This window comes from Lissotriton helveticus, chromosome 2_1 (assembly GCF_964261635.1).
Source record: "Lissotriton helveticus chromosome 2_1, aLisHel1.1, whole genome shotgun sequence".
Lineage (NCBI taxonomy): Eukaryota > Metazoa > Chordata > Amphibia > Caudata > Salamandridae > Lissotriton > Lissotriton helveticus.
In genome coordinates, this window is record NC_136059.1 from 983,566,446 (window position 1) to 983,583,249 (window position 16,804).

Sequence of the window (16,804 nt, forward strand, 5' to 3'; positions counted from 1 at the left end):
GATGCCTTTTAATTATTTATGTATCTACTCATATTTGCCGTGCTTTAAAGACTTCTGACAAATGGCTGCTTATTCTTTTGACATGGAATTGATGTTGTCTTTCTCTGACTGCAAAGTGCGACGAAATTTTAAAGTGATTTATGTGACAATCTTTCTGGGGTACAGGGAGTGAGAAAGGAAAGTAGGGTGTTGGTTTTTTGCAATATAGAACAAAATGCAAATATCTTTAAATGAACAGTTTTTTTTATTCAGCAGGTAGGAAAGCAAAAATGAAGCACATTTTTTGTAATTCTCACGTATGCCCAGAAAAATAGATTTTAATAGGGTCAAAACAATCACAACACTTTATTTGGTGATGCACAAATGATAAATATTCACAAAAACCCAATTTCCACAAAGTATTATTTGAGTGCTTTATAGTTTCAGCAGTAAAACTTGCATTTCTGTGCAAAGTTAGTGACAACTTCGATAAAAAATGTGTTGTTTGTAAATGGCAATGCCCTACCACACGATGCTTTAGTTACATTAAAAAATCTCCATTCCTCATGTCATTAAATATAGGTGGGTTGCAACCATTTTTTAGTTCTAAAAAGTAAAAGTGTGGTTCTAAACAATACAGCATTAAAAGGTCAAATATCTTAGCAGACCTGTCCGACCGTACATAGAACTGGGAAATGTTGTCTCATGGAGAATCTGGATGTGGCGGTGTTTTAACGTATCATCTCCTCATCCTGGCGACTGAATTCTTCATCTTGGTCATTCTCCAAGACCTCTCCTTCCTCCTCCCAAGGTCGATGTCGATCACTGTTCTGTGAGTCTTCTTTGCTCATGTATCAAGGGATTGAAGTACAGAGTGTAGCACCCATGGTGGCACAGGTGTGTTTTTAGTGGTGGTGATAACTGAGGTCTGGTAGAGTTGGTACATGAGAATGCTGTTGAGGTGCCCTGGGTGTGGCTCTTGCGGTGCATAAAGATGAGGGGCTAGCTTCTTGACCATCTACATCATTTGCTGTAGGGTGTTCATTAAGGTGATTACGATCTGCATCGTAGGACGTTCTCGTGCATCTGGGATCATAGGGGTGCTCGAATTCCCATTCAGAACCCTTTGGTGGAGAACCCTACAGAGCACAATTTTCATAGCCTTGCATGCAGTGGCAATGATCTTTGGTGTCTTTTCCTCATGGTGGCCTTCCATAACCCTTTTCCTCATACTCTGCCTTAAACATCCAGCTAAGTAGGGCAATAAACCATATTCACGGCTTGATTGCTGACATTCGCCTCCAACTCTAAGTGCTGTATGTGGATTAGCAGATGGGTTGAGACCTTCAGTGGCATGTGTGAATAAGAGATTAGAACATTCATTGAGGAATGAAGGTAAGGCCAGATGTCCTCGATGGCCGTTGGCGGAATCATAGACGGAATCACCACCTGTATTGTATACAGTGGTGTGGTGCTTTCATAGTCAACATGGTCGATGTGGTAGTGATCAATGAGTTTCTTTGTGATGAAAGAGTTCTCATCTGGATCATTGTTGATGGGGCTTTCTTGCTCAGCTGGCTGTCAGTGGGGTGGCTGAGGTCCTGTAAGTAATGTAGCCACCAGCAATGAAATTGACTTTGTCCCTTGTGGGTTGCCAACAGTAAGCCTTCTGTCAAAGAAAATTTAAGTAGGAGCAATGACTGCTCAGGGTGGCTGTTTTTGCCTTGTGCACATGTTCATTCTCAGACTTTTTCAAGGCATTCTTTGCAGAAGGTTTGGATTGCCCTTCATAGAGAGGAAGGTGGGAGAATTTTCTGATGAACCAAGTTGTGAGAGCTAAACCTGTTTCCTTTTTAAGCTGCTCTGATGGTAGTGCTTAGAGGAGCACTTTACATGGAACCATCCTCAGACGAACTGTCGTGCTCATTTGAGGGGATAATCTTCTTTATTTTGAGGAGCTATAAAGCCAGACTCCTTTTCCTGTCCTACAAAGTTCTTGAAGAAAATGCCTTGCAGATGTCTCAATAAGACACTTATGGGACAGATATAGACATTAAATACATTGTAAGTGCTTATAATCTCCAGCGATATGACTTGGTCTGCACGCTGAGCAAGATTTCAAAAGAAATCTCTTCCCTTTACTTGCCATGATAGCAGCTGAAAATGTCTCCCAGGGGTGAGACTATATCAAGGAAATAACCCAGAAGCAACAAAATGTGGGTTGAAACTGAAACTGGTACTCACTGTAGTCCAGGAAAGATCAGGTAGATGATAAAAATGAGGAAAAAAATGGATTTAAGGTATCAAAGAGTAGAGGTGTTACAGAGTGTCCCTCACACATGACGCGGTAGAAATCTGTGCAACGGTGGCCTCTATGAGGAGTAGAGAGCATGGGACTTCCACTTCATTGGCTGATGTTTAATTGTTTGAAATGTGAATGTGTTAATAAAAAACACTGTTGTTGGGTTTGCTATTTTAGCTCTTATCTATTCTTTGAAGATTATCAGATCAGGGGGCACCTGGACACCTAGCTTGCCACTTGTCGTTGGCGTCCAGTTCCTGATTGTTTAAGCCTCATCCGGCTGCTGCCTTTTGAGGAAGTGACACCCCTCTGCCCAGGTTTTCCTGCCCTTTTTTTCCCACCCACCATACTTCTCGCCAACAGAAGCCCTGCCCATCGAAGGGCCTACTTAATGCATGCTGCAGCACGACCGCGTCAGTAGGCACCTGGACACCAAGATAGCCACTTGCCAGTGGGCTCCAGCTCCTGCTTGTTCCAGCCTGATCCACTTGCGCCTTTTGACCAAGTGACACCGCTGCTGCCCTGATTTTTCCTGATCACTGTTCTTCCTGCTAACAGAAGCCCCGCTCACCATGGAACCTACTTAATGCATACATGCATTGTGACTGCACAGCGGATGCATGCAGCAAACTTGTGCAGCAGGCATGCTGCTGGTCTGCAAAGGCACGCCTGCCTGCACCTGTCCATGCCTGGAACTTCCCAAGTGCCAGGAACCATGGACCCATGACCAGCCAACACAATACCACAACCACAGCTGCCACCAAAGCCAATGAATGTTGCCACTACTCCTCCGCGACAATAACAACACACACTGACAAACACGCTGATGCCATGCCTCCCACAGCACCACGGTAGGACCTTTCCCCTGTACCCATTGTGATTTCACCTGCAACACCACAGACACTGAAACCACCACCTCCACTGTCCACCATGATCCTCGGGAAACACTCCATCGAAATCTGGAACCTCCTCAACAGCAATATACCCTACCTTCTCTTCCTGCCCAAAGCATGCGTTGAACCAGCCTCTAACTTGGACATCGCCACAGCCAACCCTCCCACTCACAAAATCATACACCGAGACTGAACCCACAAACCAGGTGGAGGACTCATGATCATTTACAAGAACACGATTGACTGCACCACCTCCCCTGACTCGGAAACCAACCTCATGGAACACCTGCACTTAAATATGAATGGACTACAATGCCACCCTTAAGGGTCCACTGAGTCCCCGAACGGAATTCTGCAACTACAATCCAGACTTCATCCCGCCCCTCTGCATCAGATCAACCAACCATATCCTCCCCAGGGACCTCAATTCCACATGGAAGACACCACCGAACCTAACATGCCCTCCTGGACAACCTCAGCAACCTCAGACTCACACAGCTCGTCCTAGGACCAACCCATGCAGCAGGCCACATCGTTGACCCTATTTTCTCCAACAGCAGGATCACCGCCACCACACAAACTCGCCCACATGGTCCGACCACTACATCATACATTTCAAGATACCCGCCCACCAAGCCAACCCACCAGAAAAACCTAAAGCACCCTCTAGACACTGGGGCAACTCCCACCCAACCTCAATGGGAACTTCGATGTCAACACCAAGCTCTTCAATAAATGTCTTGCCAACTGTGCCAACCACACCGCACTCACCAGAAACAGTACCTACAGAAACAACAAGTGACCCAGCTGGTACACCAATACCCTCAGGGAGTCCAAGCACCACTGCAAACAACTTGAGAGAAAATGGAGACTCGACAAAAACACCACAGAAAGATCCACATCACAGGCATCATCAAGCCCACGGCATCAACACAATATCCTACACTGATGACACACAGCTCATCCTCTCCCTTGCTGACTCAACCAGCACTGCCAAATGCAAACTTCGCCAACTGCCTGAGCAACATCTCTACTTGGATCAAAAATACCTATGTTCATCTCAACACAGATAATACCTAAGTCCTAATCTTGTGCAACAACCACTCCCCCGAGGATGCCTCTTGGTGGACCTCTGAACTTGGCCTCCGACCCATCTCCGCGGACCATGCCAAGATCTTCGCGATCATCCTGTACACCAACATCTCCATGAGCAGATGGATCAATGACGTCTCCTCATCATGCTTCCACATCCTGTGAATGCTACACAAGATTTTCAGGTAAATCCCACTGAACACCAGACAAACAGTCACCCAGGCTCTTATCACAAGTAGACTTGATTATGGAAACGCCCTCTACATAGAAATCCCAGCCCATGTCTTACGCTGACTCCAAAGTACCTAGAACGCCATCGCCAGATTCATCCTGAACATCCCTCGAAATACCCACATCTCTCCACACCTCAACAATCTTCACTGGCTCCCAGTCCAGGAAATATGTAAGTTCAAGCTACTCATCCATGCCTACAAAGCTCTCCACAACACCAGCCCACCTTACCTCATCCACTGCCTCAACTTCTACCAACCCACCAGACACCTTTGAACTGCATCCCAGGCAAGAGCACAGCTCTCCTGCATCAAGAAGGCTAGAAGCAGAGGACGCTCTTTCTCATACCTCACAGCAAAGACCTGGAACGACCTCCCAAAACATCTCAGAACCTCTCCCTCCCTCATGGACTTCTGAAAAAACCTCAAGACATGGTTCTTCAAGACGAAACAGGCATGATCTACTTCTCCCCCCTTGGGCCTGCCCTACTCAGTTCCTGGATACCCTCACGGGTGATTAGTCGAACTCTACAAATTCACATAACATAACACAACATCATCATTGGTGGAGAATGAGTTAACCATGTCAGTCTTTGAAGGTTATCAACACTGCTGAATTGGAGTTAGAGGTAAATAATTAAGGGCTAGATGTAGTAAAAATGCTGCCGATAAAACTGGTCCAATTTGTGCACCAATTTTTACCAACTGCATTGGTATTTTACAAACTGCCCTACAGATTAATAGGTCGGTGAAATACAGATTCATAGTGGATCATAAGTTACCCTACCTCATCAGCCTTCTTCATGTATAATAATGAGGTAGGTCGCAAATTGGCACCCTATTTAAATAAAGAAATCTATGTTTTCAAATGCAGCTTATTTTCCTTTTCATTTGCAAATGGGTTACCACCTCCTTTGAGGGATCAGTAAAACACTAATGTTTTGTAATCAGATTTTGGTTATAAAACATGAATGCATATCATAAGAATCAGTGTTTGGGAGGGATGTCCTACACATGCTTCTTCCAAATACCAATTTGGTATTGCTTCCTACTCCTACCAATGATTCAGAAAACCTTTTCTGAATCGTTAAATGGGTTTAGTTCATTTGAAAAAGGGGTTTTCTGTTCACAAACCCTCTGATTTACTCAATCAGAAGTTTGTGAATGCTAAAACCCTTTGTACATCTTGTCCCAAATTATTTATCTTGCTAAATGGAAATGGGTAAAATGAAGAAAGACAACTTTTGGAATGTGCATTTTGACCCACACTGTGAAACCCTGAAAATATGCTCCAGATAAGGATTCCAGAGAAGAAATACAAATACAAATTGCAAAAGGGCGAAATGATTTTACACATTTTCTGAAAGGACATACCTTTAAAACTTGATATCGATTTAAGTGCAATAGTCACATTTATAATCCGCCTATGATTTCGATATTGTAGCTAATTTGTTGGCTTTCATGGAAGTGAATAGGGCTAGTATAGAAAGCCCGTGAAAATCATTAATATTTGACCATAGGCCTAAACATAAAGTGCAGATTTCTTGGTAGTGGAAATTTCACGGATTACGATTAAGGTTAAGGTGCAAAATAAAAGCAAAATACATGTTTCCTTGTTTTCTCCACAAAGATAATAGTTTCTATATAGAGAAACGTCATCACATTCATGCAGTGAAATAAATTGGTGTGTTAAAGAATTGTTCATGCCCGCCTATTTCATGGCGATTGCTCGATTCTGATAATTGTGCTCATACAATGAGTAATTGTGATATTACCATGAATTTAAAACTTTGTTTCTGCACATTTTACACGTTCATTGGTTTGAAATCAGCCATTCAGAGAAGTGGTACTACTGTATGTTATAGTGCGATAACGCCAATTTTATGCAAATAGTAAAACTGTGGGGCATATTACCGAGAAGTGTGTTAGTAAATGCACAACGCACATCTCCATATCGCCGGCTATCGCCGGATTTCATCGCCGGATTTCATCGCCTTTTTATCGCGCAATTATCAATGCGCATCACGTAGGCAAATTGAAATCCGGCGATATGGCACATTAGCGCATGAAAACAAACGTTGTTTTCACGCGCTAATGTGTTCCTTGATAATATGGGGGGGTGGATTCAGCTTTATGATCCACTCCCCCATGTTATCAATGCCCTAACACCTGGTCAGAGCAGGCGTTGGGAGACCTGAGATAAACGAGTTTATCGCAGGACTCCCTCTCACAACGCCTGCCTAGGTAATAGTGTTCCCACCTCCAACCACATTTTACATGTGGTTGGACGTGGGAACGCCCACTTTGCATGTCGTTAGCGATGTTTACCGCCGACATGCAAAGTGGGCTTGCGCCAGGCTTTAAAATGCCCTTGTTAATAGGGCTCTAGCAGTATCTCCGCTTTCTCGGCACAATTCGCCGAAAAAGCGGCGATACTTGCCCTTGGTAATATGCCCCTCTGTTTAATATATGAAAAATCACTTTATGCCCATTTAGCATGATTTTTTCCAACATCCCGACCATCTCTAAATGAGGGACTAACGGTAGGTGTTCAAATAATTTCCTCACAAAGTTTTGACTTCGAATGTGTTCACCACTTTCTCAAAATCTTCCCTCTAACAATTCTCTGGGAATGTATAAAACAGCGAAAAATACTTCACTGTAACCAAGCTTTCTGCACTTAATAGGATCATCATTAATTGAATCCCCACCATGCCTGATGACAATAATAGCAACATCACAGACCTCACTGAAAGGTCTCTTGAGAGGCATGGCCTTCATACTATGCATCCAATAGACAAACATATATGGCAGCCCTTGCAACATTGTATGGACTCTGTGACGTATGGCAATAGTGTGATCTATCAGATCATGGCTATATCTTTTCGTCTAGACTCCATAGATTCTTTACCCAGTTCGACCTCCTTTTTACCCCAATAACTGATCTGAGCAGAGTAATTGAGGCAAGCAGGTATACCTGTGACCTGCCAGACCATGCCCCTCTGGAAGTCACAATATCATGCCTCTTTGCCTGGTGGTTGACAAAAGAAGAGTGTAGGAAAGTCTTGAGGATGAGATTGAATGATACCTGCAAACAAATACAACTTCTTTTGACTCCCACTGTGGGAGGCGTTTAAGCTCCTGGCGAAGGGTACAGGACTGGGATTTACACTTCAAATGCAAATACGATAAGCAGGATTAGCTCTCTAGATCTGAAGAAGTTCTAGAATCAGAAGTGACATATATCAATGATGAATCAGACAAGCACCTCCATACCCTAAATCAAGCATGTGTTACTTACCAACAATGCTTGATGGATGAATCCAAGAATAGCTGGCTTGCTTCCCAAAGCAGAATCTATGAGCTAGAAGAAAAAGCAAACTCACAAAAATCTACATTGGCTGAGCTGGAAAGGGAAAGAGAGCAGACACACAGGTAGTATATTGGATGAAGAAAGAAACTCACTGATAGGCTCCTGTGCAATAGCGTGGGAGTATGCTTAGAGTTATTACCAGGTCTAAGCATACTCCCACGCTATTGTAGGGAGTAGGGAGTACCTGATGCATTTAGCTCCACATTCAGGGATTTCCCCCTACCAACCAAGCGCTTGTAGGCCGAACAAGACACCCCAGATAGAGGATTAACTTGAGGAATAAATATCTGAATCCCTTGCCTAGTTCCCAACGTGTAGCCCTGGGTCCTGATGGTCCACCAGGTGAACTATATAAGTGTTATTCCAGTCTTCTTACAAACCTCTTAGTAGAGACACTTATTATAATAATAAAAAGGAAATTTTGCAAAGAGTGAGTTGAAGCATATATAACCGCCCTTCTGGTACCAGGCAAGCCTGCAATAAATTCTATAGGCAAATCTCACTCATAAATGTTGAAATCCATGTCTTGGCAAAAGCACTTGCATACAGTCTCTTAACCCCTTCGGTGCTGATGACGGCTCCCGGTCGTCATCAGTTACGGTGGGCTTGTGCTGATGATGGCCGGGAGCCGTTGTGACCACGCCCGTGCGACGGAATGTGCCGCACAGGCGCAGAATTCCGGCCACAGCCAGGGGGTTAATGCTCATACAGACCTAGGAAATCCTTCCTTAATGAAACTTTTCCTCCAGAGTTACACCATTTTTTATCATTTCATCAATCTTAATCCAAAACCTTTTGCCATACATCTTCATTTATACTTCATCACCACGGAGACAGCATGTTTGCGCTATGATTGTTTATTCTTAGAAAGAGGGGGGGTTTGGGCCCTTTGGGAAAGAGGGTAGGTAGGGCCTCTATGTCTGCAAAAAACGGGGATTTTACCTATGCCTCTATGTTTGATTTCAAATAATTACTCTTTATAAGGATGAACCAAGATTCAATTAGTTATCCTGACATGTTTATAATGTCATTTTATTTATCCATCATTCATTTTTTGTGATTCATCAGAGAAAGTGCAATATCAACTCAACGTTTTGCCATACATTTTTTCAAAAAAAATCCAAAAACAATACTGGACATTACACAAAACACAATTCACAAACACAATACTAGTTGTATACAAATTATGATCAAAAAAACAAATTCATACAGTTACCAAGGGACAGTTGGAAACACAAAATTGTTTATGCAATGGTAAATCAGTGACCATCATTTGTTGCTTAATACAGAGCAACAGAGTTTTTTTACAACGTAAACAATGTCCCTACACTCTGAACTATACCATATTTCATCAAAATGAATCAGAGTGTGAAATGCCAAATAAATCAGAGCATGAATGCCAAATTAATCAAAGCATGGTGGCTCAAAGTGAATCCGCGCTCTGATTCACTTTGAGCCACCATGCTGGAGGAAAAGTTTAATTAAGGAAGGATTTCCTTTTTCTGCAGTGCGACAGGTGGGCGCTGGAGAATTGTGCCCTTTTGGGAGAGTTTTTCAGATCGAGCTGTGAATAGGGGCGTTTTCACGGCTACTGATCACACGCATCTTATTCAGTGAGTTGGATTACAAGTTTTATGACGAAAGGGAAGGAGTGCAGTTGCTCAACCATGACTCATCTGCATACAAGACCTAGGGCATTGAGACCAAAGTGACTTTATGCCACTGAGATCTACAGGCCACACTATCAGATGCTTATTCAACACTGACAGAATTGATCAGGGAGGAGATCCTTTTCATTCAGTTTCAATGGGCATTCACTCTTGGGAATGTATACATGGTCAGCCTTCTTCACAAGATACATTTTGGCCTGAACTTCATGTCTTGCATATGTTTAATATAGAGCTGACCCACTGCTGGAGTTAGAATAAATGGTTTGCTGTTGGATCCTTTCCCAATATGAAGTGGCATACAGCATATGTGCCTGCTGCCACAGCTGCTTTGTGCACTGGCAATTGGGCAGTTTATCACTGAGAAGATCATTGGCTTGTGTTGGTGTTCAGACTTGGAGAATAAGGTCTTAGTTATATGCTGATGAACTCCTTATATACCTCAGATGCTCTAGCTTGTTGGACTGCATGTCCAGCAATTGCTAAATGAGTTTCATGCATGCTCAGGCCTCACGGTAAATTTGATCATTTCAAATATCTTTTCTGTTCACCAGGCCAAAGATGCTTAGGTGTCGATGAAGAAGTCGCCCATTGAGTTATCACCCTGTTGTGTTAGATACTTGGGTATAAACATAGCAAGCAGGAAAACAAGATGTCGGCTGTAAACATCACTCCTGTGATTGAAGGAGTGAAGGACATGCTCCGTTGGAACCCTCTGTCCTTATCCCTGAAGGGGATGGAGGGACTCATTAGAATTGTGGTACTGCCTAAGTCTCTGTATATATTGCAAACCATTCCATATAAGATTCCCGCCTCATATCCATTCTAGGGACTTTTTATAGAACAACAGAGTCTATGGCAAAGTGCTATAAGTTAATGTTTGACGGAGTTTGGGAGTGGCAGACTTTCTTTCTTACTTCCATGCCGCACCTTGGAGTCATTAATGACTGGATTTATGTCCCAAGCTCCTACTCAGCTTATAGATTGGAACAATGGGCCATGGGCAATAACTCCTCCGTACACTTGTTGAGTGGTATATGCTCACCCGAAGACCTTCTGCCAGCAACTAAAGTAGCACCCAAGGTATGGAGAGATGCATTGCCTTACATGTATGGAATGTAATCATTGATTTAGGAGACCCTGTTGTAGGAGAGCACTAGGCACTATACAGGGTTTTGATTGCTGGAACAGAGTGGGCATCACCATCCTGGTTTAAATGGTGGCACACAATGCCATGAAGTAATTTATCTATCACCAGGATGAGCTCACGCTCATCCAAACACAGTTCTACTGATACCTTCAGATTCGACCCATACCTTTACAAATTAGACAACCTGTCTGATCATACCCCAGAGAAGGCGAAACTGACCATGGCCACATTATCAGTCTAAAAGAAAATCTCTAGAATATACAAGACATTAGCCATCAATAGACTGATGTGTTCCACAAATTTTCAGACAATCATGGGAAGCTGATATTGGTCCCCTGTAAAATAAAGCATGGCGATCAGCCTATATGGCTCCAAGGGAAATTGTGATTTCTTCATGATACCCGCTTAATCAATTCAAGTACCTGCACTGCTTTTACAATAATAGAAAAATATCCATGCAGTGCTGGACCTGTACAAAATTAAGGGGTTTTGGATGGCAGTTGAGAGAGTGCCTCGAGAAACTTTTGACCATCCCACCGCTCTAACCCCTTAGATGGCTCTTCTGAATATCGTGGATGATGTTGAGGCGGCCGGTATGCAAAAGCGTTGCTTGGATTGAGCCTAGTGATAGCCATAAGGGACATAGCACAGAACTAGAGACAATTGGAATCACTGGCCACTAGTAAGTAAGTTGCAAGTATAAAACATCACCCATATATGCTGCCTGGCGATGCCCCCAGAGGTTTCAGAGAATATAGGGACAGTGTGAACAGTCTTTTGATATTGGAGAAATGGATGAGGGTCATTAACCTCGATCTAGGGAGAGAAATTCCATTCTAAAGACATCTTATTTTTCCTTCCTCTCAGTGCTTAATTTGAGCTGGTGGTTTCCGGTGCTCAGCACCAGCACTTATTGTCAACACCAGCACTTATGACAGTCTGCCACATTGTGGAAATATTTGTCTAATTTAGAGATAAGCACAACAGTTGTTTGTTAATACAATATGCATTGAGAATGACTAATATCTGGCACCTAAGACATTCTTATAGCTTTGGTGGCCTAGAACAGTCTGAATTGTCAGACTTGAAGAAGTGTGATGGATAGAAGTTGTGTAGGTACTGTCATTGGCAGTGCTGACCAGGGCAACGGGTGGTGCAAGCTGCAGTGGCCACCCGACAACGGCCCTAGCACTTTTTTCTTTGCAAATTAAGTACGGTGCCTCCTATAAACTACTGTGTGCATCACTGTGTAACTAATAGTTCTTTGGTGCTGCTGTATGTTTTATGGAAAATGCCAATAAAAATGTTATGTTATAAGAAAAAGACTGCGTAAATTCCAACACACTTGCAGGTGTTCTGTGTTGGTAAGTTCTATTTGGGGGAACATAAATATCCACAGATCTTGATTTTCTGACTTAGAGTCTGTCATTTGCGCTAATTTGCTACATTTTTTAGGGACCTAAGGGCAACATAGAAATACTAAAATGGTTTGGAACTCTTTCTAAGAGGCCACATCATTTATATATTTAGGGACTCATTTACAAAAAATTTACGTTGCGCAGCATTGCAAGTCTTTTTGCTGTGCAGCCCTACCCCAATTTGAAAGGGCAGGAACCGTATTTACGAGATACGGTGCATTCCTGTCCATTCCCACTGCGCTGGCGCCATTTTGGCTGCCTTTGCTACAAGGTGCAAGGGTGTCTGCGCTGTTGACTTGATTATTTTTGTGCAGGAAGGGGCATCTTACCACACAAAATAAATCATGAGAGGCTTTCCCCTCGTTGTATGTGTGCTGCAGAAAGCAGCTCACATGGAAAGAGGAAAATGAGGAGAAATTAAAACATTTCTCCTGATTTCGCCCGCTCTGGAGAGGCGTAAAGTGTTGGCTCTGCCCCAGGTTTACGTGATTTTGTAAATCTAGGGCAGTGTCAAAACCCATGGATGTTGCGTGGGAATACCCACCTCAACACCCTTGGAATGCCTCCTTGACGCAGATGAAGGCAAGGCATATCTACTAGGCCATGCAAAGCCTCGCAGGGTGCCTTTGCGTCGCCTCATAGATATGATTGAGAGGCTTGCGCCACCAGAGCATCAAAAAAGGTGACGCCCTAGCAGCGCAGGCCTCTTGTAAATGAGTTTCTCTATGCATGACTTGTCGCTCTGTTAAGCAGAATATCAGAAATTGGCGTATTATATGTGCTCACATATTTTCTGTTCCTGTACAAACCGCAGAAAAAATGAGGACAAAAGTCACTAGCCGGAAGCCACACGTGTGTCTTAGAACTTGTGATAAAAGGTCCTCGTTAGTCCTACGGGCGCAGTCTAGCTGTAAGAAGAATAAGGGGGAGGGGCAGGGAAGGCGTTTCCTGTCCGTCTGCAGGAACTCACTGTACACCGGGGTGACAGGCAAACTGGGCCCAGGGGTCACCGCTGTTATTGTAATCCGACTTCTGTTTGGCTGAAAGGATGGGTTGCTATGGTGAAATGTGTTTGTTTTTGCCGTGTCATGTATGCTCTGGCCGTTAGACCCACAGCAACTTGGACAGTTATCAGGGAGCTTATTGGAGAGAAGTCTTGGAGCTCTGGCGTGAGGTCATTATTTACAAATGAGATATTAGGAAGAGTTCCAAGGGGGTCATTGCTAAAATAGATAACATGGGGAAAGGAAGAGAGAGAGTAAAAAAGAAGAAATAAAACACTGTACGAACGACTAAAAACAGTACAGCAACATCGTGCATCGAAATGCAATGCTGATGACGTATTCAGAAATGTCCTAGGTGTTGCATCACCAAACCCGATGACTGCTATTTTGTGTTTTATGCGTTTTTCTTCATCATTGCACATAATGACTGCCTGAATGTGTGTGTAAATTTATCAATAGTATGTTAGTGCGTCTTGACCGAGTATTAGGCTCTCTTAAGGGGGTTTAAACTACTGTTATTTGCCCGGACCTTAATCATGAGCCTAAGCTAACACCTGTCAGCAGGTCGGCAGTAAAGTTATAACCAACCGCCCCCTGATGTGACCCAACACAGAAAAATAAATGCATACGATAGCTCCGATTCACCAAGACTTTGCTGTGAGCTACTCTCAGTGCTCTAAATGGGAAAAAATAAGTGCGGGTACTCATTAAAAGGGGTGCCACTCACGGTGTGCTGATTCCAGGGAAGGACGACGGGGATCCCAGCGCTTTTCCAGCGCTTTTCCAGCGCTTTTGCCAGCGCAAGAGACTCTGTGAGGGCTGCGAGGGGTGTGCTGCTGAGGGGAAAAGGACTCTGATTGTACCAGACGCCGAGGGACTGCGAAGACCAGCAGGCTCTCTGATCCCCAGCTGCTGCCTCTTCCTTCGGCGTCCCCGCCCCCCCCCCCCCCCCCCCCCCCGGCCTGGACATTATTAATACTTATCGCGGCCCCCGCTCCGCGGGTGCCACTCACGGTGTGCTGATTCCAGGGAAGGACGACGGGGATCCCAGCGCTTTTCCAGCGCTTTTCCAGCGCTTTTCCAGCGCTTTTGCCAGCACAAGAGACTCTGTGAGGGCTGCAAGGGGTGTGCTGCTGAGGGGAAAAGGACTCTGATTGTACCAGACGCCGAGGGACTGCGAGGACCAGCAGGCTCTCTGATCCCCAGCTGCTGCCTCTTCCCTCGGCCCCCCCGCCCCCCCGGCCTGTAAGGTTTAAATCTCGCCTCTAACCCCGCGACGCGGGACGTGCGCGGGACATAGCCCGGGGCGAAGCCCGGGCAAAGGTCGGGCCCTCTAAGGCCCTCATAGGTCCGAGGAGGACGGGACGGGCCACTCCCCTTGGCACCGCAACCTGTGGTAGTACTTCGTTTGATACATACCCCTATTACTTTTTGGTTAGTGTGTCTGTTTCCTTCACAGGTTGCACTATGTCACTTAAGCGGATCAATAAGAAATCTTTTCAAACACTTGACCCAGGACAGGGGACCCTAAACTTTACGGTGACCAATGGATCACTGCCCACTCTTCGTGAAGATGCGAACGAGTCGTGACAATTGATAGACATTAGGCACCTTCCCCATTGAACCTTGTTAGCTCACAGAATTTATCTTTTTGGGAGGAAATGAATTCTCTATGTGGCACGAAGTATGCCCTAGTGGCATCCCCATTCCATGTAAAACGCACTAGCATTTCTTCCCCAATTAGGAAACCATGTGACTTACTCTTACCATCTCTAATAGACAATACCCAAGGTGTTGCCTCGTCTCAGGGCCCTAATGAGAAAAGGAAGCATGATGAGATTATTGAAAGTGGGGATCATCTAAACACACCAAAATCGTGCGATGGTCCTATAGCGCCAGTCACCAACCCCCCCCTAATTATGGCGGAGAGTGGCACTTACGTAGACCAAGTACTTTTACTGTCTCAGATAGAGTTATTATTTAATTCTATTGTATCACCACTGGTAGGAAAAATCAACGACCCTGGGTGATAGGATAACGGGCATTGAGAGAATTATTTTAGCCAATCTCAAACCACCTAATAATGACCCATCTAACGGGGGAAGACCCCTTACGGCTATCTCTATAACAAAGAGATAAATACTACAATTAATTCCCCTTCCACCCTTAAGAAGGCAATACCCAATGGCTCTGATTTGTCCACCACAACAAAAGTTCCTTTGTCTACTAATCTAACTAAATACTCCCAAACTTCCCCACAGCTCCTTAAAAAACCTACTATACCCAAAGCCGTTCCTAAACCAGGGTTTAATAGGCATATTGCCGCCAGAGAGGACCCAAGTCCAAGTAGCGTAGAATCGATACACTTGCCCCCTGAAGCCGCCCCATTTGTTCTTGTTTTATCAGGAATACCGGCACCCTGTCGTGGGAAACTTGAAAGCCGTCAGGAACTTTTAAATAAGGTCATATTCTGGCTTTCCAAAAACAGACCACTTTCACATGATCATGACGGAGGTATCCTGAGTGTTAGAAGGGTAGGCTGGCTAAGGTCTCTAACTAAAGATATTAGTGGGGATCTGGTCCAGTAAAATTTAGAGATAGGAACATTGTCCCCCTTTTACGAGCTTACCCACCCCAAAAAGGAGACGGCCCTATATCCGTTTGGGATTTACACGACTTCTACCCAAAGTAAACCATTTACAAATGTTTCTTCTGTCGCCCTGTTGACAAATCAACTTAAGGTTATTTTTAATGTATTGTAAATTTTAAATATGAATATTTGTATTGCGGTTTTATGATATTAGTGTATACTTTTATGACTCCTTTGTGGAATCGAATAAAGTTATTTGATTTGATTTGATTTACTCATTAAAAGGAGCTAGAGGTGGAGTGAGTGGGCAGGGCTTGGGGCGGGCTAAGGCCAAGACATGATGATACTTAACGACTTCTATAATAGTTGCAGCACACACCAAAACACATGATAAATGTGTTTATATGAACAAAGCAGATTAACTCATTACACAAAATGAAAGAGAAATGAGATATGTCAACATTTCCTTTTGTTGCAATAGTTGCACCTTCTTAATGCCATGCTGTTAATTGCTGTTGTTTGGCAAATTACTTTATATTTTTGAGCACGTGAGTAGGAAGAAACTGACAATACCCCCACTACGAACCAAAGCTCTTATGGCAACAAGCAAATGAAGCAAATCATCATGACCCCCCAGAAGATATCTCTTGTCTCTTCCATCAATCTATCCATTCAGCCTTTCATCCTACCATTTACTTGCTGGTGTCCACCATTTACCCTTTACATTCTGTTGTCTATTCAGTTTTTCATCCATCATTCAGTTTTTCACCATTCCGTATGTTCACCCTTCATATCAAAACCTATCCACCAATCCATCTTTAAACCTATCCATTCATCCTTTCACTCGCCATCTCTTTATCCACCCTTTCACTCATCCATTAATCCTTTCGCTCATCTATCCATCAACCCTTTCACTCCTTTATACCACCCACCCTTTCATTCCATCCACCCTTTCACTCAATCCCTCCTTTCACTCATCCATGATCCACCCTTTTATCCAACCTCCCTCACTTTCATTCATCCAGTCAATCTTTCACTTATCCACCCATCATCTGCCATTTTATCCAATCTGCACCCACGTTCACCCTTCCATCCATTCACTTATC

At 43.9% G+C, this 16,804-nt stretch overlaps 1 protein-coding gene across 1 annotated transcript in view; it reads left to right on the forward strand.

The window, feature by feature from the left end:
- The window catches only part of PGM5 (phosphoglucomutase 5), an 827,968-nt gene that overhangs the window by 121,758 nt on the left and 689,406 nt on the right, over positions 1 to 16,804 (forward strand). The window lies entirely within an intron of this gene.